General features: G+C 30.7%; 1 protein-coding gene across 1 annotated transcript in view; it reads right to left on the reverse strand.

Annotated features, from left to right (window-relative positions):
* Window positions 1–6,151, reverse strand: part of Cdh18 (cadherin 18) — a 582,140-nt gene extending 575,989 nt beyond the window's left edge. Inside the window, exon 1 of the mRNA XM_063258009.1 lies at window positions 6,103–6,151. The gene's annotated coding sequence lies outside the window, so the exon portion shown is untranslated. The remainder of the gene's footprint in view (window positions 1–6,102) is intronic.
* Between the last annotated feature and the right edge of the window lie 1,563 nt (window positions 6,152–7,714).

The raw sequence follows: 7,714 nt of genomic DNA on the forward strand, positions 1-7,714 counted from the left end.
AACGAAAACAATAGAGTCCAGCTGAGAAACAAGAAAAAGTTCTAACATTGCAGCTCATAAATCTGCGTATGAATGCAACTTAATCTATATTGAATTGTTTAATAAGATATTCTCTGACAAAATTTGGATAATCATGCCTTCTTTAGGTAATTTAGAACATTTAGAGGGCACATACTCTATGTTCCTGGAATTAACATTATTTGATATAAATCAGATTGCATTACTTTAAAACCCCCACCACAAATAAAGCATTTAAAAAACTTTGAGGAGGACTGAGCCTCAAAGGAGTTACCATTTTTTTGCTGTCGTTCTTTATCAATGACTGTTAAAGCACATAAACAATTTTAACTGCATTTTCGGACAGATTTATCAGAAGGAAATACTACAGCAATAGTGTTATTATCAGTAATTTGCATTTATAACAACTTAAGTAAAATAAGGACACGTAACAGTGAAGTGTCCTCATACTCATGAGAGTTTGTGGTTAATGACCCAGAGAATGTCCAAATTTGGGGATGTAGAGCAAATTTGGGAATGTTTTAATAAAGAGCATAAAGAGATGCATAATTACAAAGGAAGGTACATTTATACAGGTGTCTTAAAAGTTCGATTTTGTGTTAATTCTATAAAGTATCAAGTTAAATGTGTAACAAGTCAGAAAACATGTGTAAAGAGCATATTATTTCTCATGAAAGTGACATATAAAATAATCTTTCTGGCTGCACTTCAATATTTGGTAAAGTACTTGCCTAGAATGCATGAGGTGTGGGGGTTCATCCCCAGAACTGCAAAAACAAACAAATCAACAACATAGAAAGACACCCTCTTATTTTGCACAAATCTCATTCGGGTAACTTTGTTATTTATGCTTGTTAATTATCACATAATGTGGCTGGAAAACTACTATATATTCTATGTAGTCCATATTTTATTCAAGTATTTTTCTATTTGTTTTTATTGCTTAAAATCTGTTTAGTAACAAATTCATGGAAATTTTCATGAACACTTTAAAATCTCTAGGTATAAAAATGCTAAACAAAATTTGTACATAATTTATGGAAATTTTCATGAACACTTTAAAATCTCTAGGTATAAAAATGCTAAACAAAATTTGTACATAATTTATGGAAATTTGAGGTAGATGTCTTAGCATTGTACTATAAAATGTGGATAAAAAATCTCAAAGTAAATAATCATGAATTCATAATTTAAAAAATAACCCAAAGAGCCTTAAAGATCATATTTCCTTAACCATCGTTATACTTTAATAAATCACACCATATCACATATTCCTGTTGCTTAAGAGCAAACATTCCTTGCATTAGGACCACAATCCATCTACATTTAGTTTTCCCATCAACAAAATAATGAACATTTCCTGCTTAATTGGATAATTGAATATAGAAAATGAAATTGTGTATCCCAATCACATGAAATGGTTTACACTGAGCATGGAAACATTTATATGCATAAACTTAAACTAGTGGCATTTGGAAAAATTTCCTTTTATCAAGGAAAATCACATGGTTGGTTAATTATTTACCAAAGTTTCAGCCTTTTTCCCTGAGCTCAGCTCAGCCCCTGAAAAACTTTTCCTCCTCCCCTCATTGGAGAAAAATCAATTGTAATTCATTTCTTCACAGACAACAAAGATAAATACTTTGGCAATCAAATAAATTATTTCCTTTTAATGGATCAGGATTAAACATGGTAGTCCTTTCACACCATCCATCAGCTCGCTGCTGCCTGATACCACCTGTACACTGTTGGAGGAAAGCTCTATTAAATTGGCCCTTCAATGCTTTGCTTCCTTCGCTCAGTCTGATTAATATTGATTAATCTATCTTGCACTGATAATGTTAACTAGTTCTGAGGATGGAGAAGAGTAAAACAGGACAGGCAGAATGAAGGAAAATAAATGCAAATACACTAAGGCAAATTTCCTTACAGTGATTATTTAATTGTAACTATAACACAACAGTCTTGGTAAAAAATGTTTGGCATTCCATAATAAGTGAAGGATTTTTTGGAAGAGAATGATTTTAGAGGTTTAAGACAAAGCCTGTAGACATCTTATCTTTACTATAATAAATATAATATAAATAATTATGATTAGAGATAAAAAGTTTAATCAAAATGAAAAAAGTAGAGAATTTAGAAACAGGGTTTTACTAGAAAAATTATGATTATCTCCAATAAGTTATTGTACTTGAATATACACATTGAAATTTTCCTTAAAGTAATTATTTTTTTTTACTTTGCAATGTTTCAAGTACATAGAAATATATTTAATAAAGTACTTAAGTAATTTTATTAATTTATATAAGTTAAAATGTTGTGAATGATCACTGAATTAAGAAAATGTTTTTCATGAGGTTATTTTTGTGAGAAGTGGAAGATTTGGGTGCTATTTAAATTCCATGATGATCGATTTACTGCAGATTGGATTAAGGTTGTTTCTTTATGAGACATGTTTCATATAAGGGACACTGTGGAATAAGTTACAAGGATAAATGTTTGATTTGAAGCAAGTTGAATAATGTTGTTTATCAACAAATGTGCAAGAAAGTATGTAATCATATTCTTCCTCAGGACCAGTCAGCTTGACATTACACCCCAGTGGAGACGTGCGCACAGATGTACCGGGTTACATGCCAAGAGAACATTCATCTCAGAGATGCCAGACAAAATCCCCTTGCTATGGACTCTTTCTCACCCACAAATCGTAGGACAAGTGATACGGAAGCGTGGATGCAGACCTATTGAACTTCTTAGGAAACAGAATATATACATCCCACCATTATAACTAGAACATATGCAACCCACATTGTCACTAGAACATAGACCTCCACCAGTGCATCTAGAAACCAGAGTTCCTACCGGTTAAGCCGACACAGATAAGCGTGTTGGTCTTGCTTATTCGTTATTGTGGACTAGATTTACCGCTGTGTTCTTAAGAACTCAAATGTACACAAATGCTGATGATAACTGCTTTATGGCGATATTTAAAGTAAAATAACTAAAGTCATAATATCACACCATGTCAGATTTATTGTTGAACAAAAATAATTAAAAATTTAATTAGGCAATTTTAGGGAGTAAATGAATTTAAGAACACCAATCACTTCCTGGAGGTCATAAATAAGTATTAGTGACTAAAACATTTTACAGTCTTTTACATATGACAAGCATAAAATTAACAATTTATGTGGTTAAATTTGCTCAGTTAATACATTTGATTGATTTCTTTACATAATATGAGAATATTTATTTATTGAATTAAAAAATGTGCAGGAAAATACATAAAGTGCTACCCTATAGCGAAGCATATGGAATCTCCGTAATCCTAGTATCAACTGCTGGAAATAGACATTAGTACTTACACTGTTAGGAAGAGAAATGACAAGAATAAATATTAAGCGATAAAGTAAGCATTACCCGGTTATCAAAAATTATCAAAAAGAGCAATAATTCATAAAAAATTGATGTGCGATAGACTAAGTATGAATCTATAAATTGGGGATTATGTTCATTTCATTTAAATAAATGTGTTTTTCATTTTGACAGTTTACAAAACAGTGTACTTTTAATAATTATAGAAATGTTTACTATTTGGTAACTTGTAATACAATTTACAGCTGCTCAAAAATGCATGCAGATATATACTTACATCTACTCTGAAGATCATACAGATATAAATTTAAACTAGAAATGCTTTCCTGAAAAATCCCTTTCTGAAGAAAATATAAATGAAAACTTTATAGCTAAAGCTTATAAAAGTACAGTAGACATTTACTTTCTGAAATACGTCTATATTTAACTTTAAAAAAACTGCTGGTTCTAAGCCAGAATTTATAAAACAGAATAAGCTGACATAAAAATTACAACCATGACTAATGTTCAAGCAAACATTTTCTTTCTCAGTCATTAATCTTAATTCTGTCTTCACTTATTAAATTCTCTAGATATTATCTCTGTAAAACATTATATTTTATATTAATACTGCAAGTATAAATTAGAAGAACCAAAGATTAAGTGAGATTTAGTATAAAGTCAAATAAATCCCTGGGTGGACTTCACCATGATAAGATGATTAGTATCAAGTCTCTTTTCCCAGATTTCTTTTTCATTTTTTAAATGTTTTAATAATAGTGGAACCTGAAAATTATATTCAGATTAATTAAATAGGCAAAGGGTATCCTGTTCTTTTCCTGTGTATAAATTTGAAATATGATGATGAAACTTGGATAAGATTAAAATGTGAGGAATCTTCACCTCAGGAAAAATACATTCTGTGAAGTTCACCAGTATGACGATAGTCATCTCTGAAGTTGTTTCATGGAACTTAGCTACAACATGAAGAATCAATGAGTCAATTCAACATAATGCTGCAAAACAATCATAATGCTAATGATAGAGTCATAAACTGAAATATGATAAAGAACTAATATTTTAATTTTAAAGATTGTAAATTTGCAATATAGGCATTAAAAATGAATGTACACACTCAAACTCACTGTTTTTTCTCTGTTATAGTTTACATGTGATGCTAAATAAAGCTTTGTGTTCTTGTAACAAAGTGGTTGATTGATGATTGGCTCTGCCTGCCACTAGATATTTTATAACACAGTATTGTCTGTTTGCATTTGTTCCCAAGTATAGCACACTTAAAGAACAACAAGATCATCATTGATACACTCTGAACCTGTACGATACAAAGTTCAAACTTGCTTCAAATCTCCCACACTTTGAATGATACAGGCTCCTGAGAAGGACTGAGACTACACCTGATGGATGGGAGGAAGCTGGGAATCTCCCGCTGTGTGGTAACTGTATCTGATCACTGAAAGCAGTGTCCTTTTTTTTTTTTTTAATAAATGAAGCTTTTTTTTTAATTTAAAGAAAGAAAGAAAAAAAGCAGACAAAAAGGAAAAATGGGTAGAGGTAATACATAGTTTTGAAGAAAAATATTAACACAGAGAAATTATTAGTTGATGAAAAAAATAATTTGTAAATATCACATTGTCTCTCTAGGGTAAACAAAATAATAAAAAAAAACCTGAAATAATAATAGATCTAAATGTATAATAGAAATTGTGAAAGCGAAAGTGAGGAAAAGTGCTCTAAAGGATATCATTGTATGTGTAAGTGTGTAACAGAGATGACCACATTTCTAAGTTTTCACTAGATCATTGGACAGCTTGCTTTGCTCTGTGAATGTCTGAGTAACTGTCCACCTTTGATCCTTTGATTTTGCAACTTGGACAACTGCTTCTACAGAGGACAATATCTAGCCCTTTGGTTTTTGCTGTGGCCCCTCATTGTATGTATTAATAAAGGAAGAGATTCACATTTAAGGTACATCTCGAAAGATGAAAAGCACATAACCAAAAGTCGTGAACTTTTACTCCAAGGACTTTGAATGTTTTGAAATTTGACTTCGATACTTCCATTTGTGTAAGTAATAAGAAGTATGTGTGTGTGTGTGTGTGTGTGTGTGTGTGTGTGTGTGGCATTATATAGAGTAAGTGTGATTAAGTATGCTTTACACTAAGTAAGCTAAAATAATTCTTTTCCTTAATATGTCATTTATTATTTCACCTTTAATGAGAAATTTAACTTTTAAGCCATTTTTATTATGAGAAGTATTTTATGAGATATTTTATTCATCCACTGAAATGATAGGTGATATATTTTCATCATTGCCAACCATTAAATTTTTTCAAAGCCAATGCTTATAAGTATCACCCAAAGATAAAGGTTTTGTTCTAATAAACCTTACATATGAATCTACTTTACAAAGGTTAATGATTATTTTTATAGAACGTCACCAATGAAACTTCTACAATGTCTCTCAGGAAACTTAATGGTCAATCCACCTTGCTGAGTCTCTGATATTTGAAAAGTATGTCTATGAGAAAATGTTCAGCAACTTATTAGAGAAAATGATGAGCTAGGTGATATTTAATGTGAGACTTTTTACCCCATTAACCTATAAATAGTTCAGTACAGCTACAGGCACTGTACCCAAAACTTCAGGACACTTTTAACATTACTATGCATTATTACATATTTTTAATATATCAGTTTCATAAAGCTTACCTTTGAATTTACTCTACCGGTATTCAGTGATATATTTTCTTCTTATATATTGTTGCACTCAAATCCTGTAGAGGAAAAAAAGGAACATAATATGAAAGACTTTTAAAACTTGCATATACATATTATTTAGAATTACATGTATATATAAGATACCAAATATGCTTGCATACATAGTTACAAATTAAATAAAACCTATGTATTATGTTATAAATTATACAGAGGTAAGAATGGTGAGTAAATAGATTTTGAAAGGGGTAAAGTTTTGAAAGGTCCGAACATCTAATATTTTTCAATGTAAAGACTTTTGCAAAAAGAGTTAGTATTTTAGTTATCTCAGAGTTACCTGCTAAGATTAGGCAATTAGCTTTTATTCTTTAATTCACTGTTTCTTCGGTTGTTTCAGGTAGATACAATTAACCATTTTTCAAGTTCTGAGTTCTATTTTAGAATTATAATTGATACAAACAAATAACACTGTGCCTAGCATATAGTCAATATTAAAATATGCATTACTTAGTAGGGCTTTTAAATAATATTAAAAGTATTTATGATCATTGTTACTCATATTTATAGTATGTTTAATTAATTAAATAGTTCATGGATCTTGAAACCATTTGAATATTAAGAAAACAAGAAATAGGGTGTAACCCAAGCAATGTGTCAAATATTATTTTCACTTGTGGAGAGCAGTGAATGATCAAAAGGTTATGGCTCCTGGATTCCTAATGCTTAAGCGTTAGAAAATGACAATGGTGCAGGAGAAAAATATAAATATGACTCCAAATAAATGCACATTTAAATATGTAAATGCCTACTAATGGCTGAGGAAATTGTGGATGATCATTCAAGTAGAAATGCTATGACAGAAGAAATCGGCAGCTAGACAAAAAAAAAAAAAAAAAAAAAAAAAAAAAGTCTCCAGAAAATGATTTGGAGAGACCTTATGAGTCTCAAAGTTTTAATGTGAGAATTTAAAGTTCAGGACAGACCTTTAAGTTTGGAGAATGTAAAACTAGAATATGAGAAAGGAAAGTAGGAAATCTGATATGATTTTTTAAAATATTGTGAGCAGAAAGAAAGCTGCAATAATTTGATCTTTCTCTGTCATCTATATAATCATCTATGTGTCCATTCATCGATCCATCATATTTATATAAAGAAGAAAAATATCTTAGAAGGCATTATGACAAACACATTTTACAACATAAGAAGTAAATGGAACCTAACGGGATTGCTTAAGGAGTTTAGCTTCAGCAACTTCAGATTGTTCAGTGTTCTGTTGTTGTACTTACAAAATCAGATCGTCATTTTGTACTTACAAAATCATATCGTTCATAAAGCATAAGCAGAAACACATGCACATATTATTTGGATGCAGAATGGTAAGGATCAATCAGTAATGTTAAAATCCGAATTTGAATATTCAACTAAGTGGAAACTCAAACCTGAGCACAGAGGAGTTTATCTATGTATGGAATGTATTATGTATGTATATCAGTAGCTTCTGCTAAGGTTACCTAAGGACCATTGGAAGTAAAAGAGATACCATATGCTACAGTTATGTCTGCTCCATTGCTACCCTGAACAAGGAACATCTTCTTCCATGCATACA

The sequence above is a fragment of the Cavia porcellus genome, unplaced genomic scaffold, assembly GCF_034190915.1.
Source record: "Cavia porcellus strain 051 isolate PalLab524CR breed Dunkin Hartley unplaced genomic scaffold, mCavPor4.1 scaffold_11, whole genome shotgun sequence".
Taxonomy (NCBI): Eukaryota; Metazoa; Chordata; class Mammalia; order Rodentia; family Caviidae; genus Cavia; species Cavia porcellus.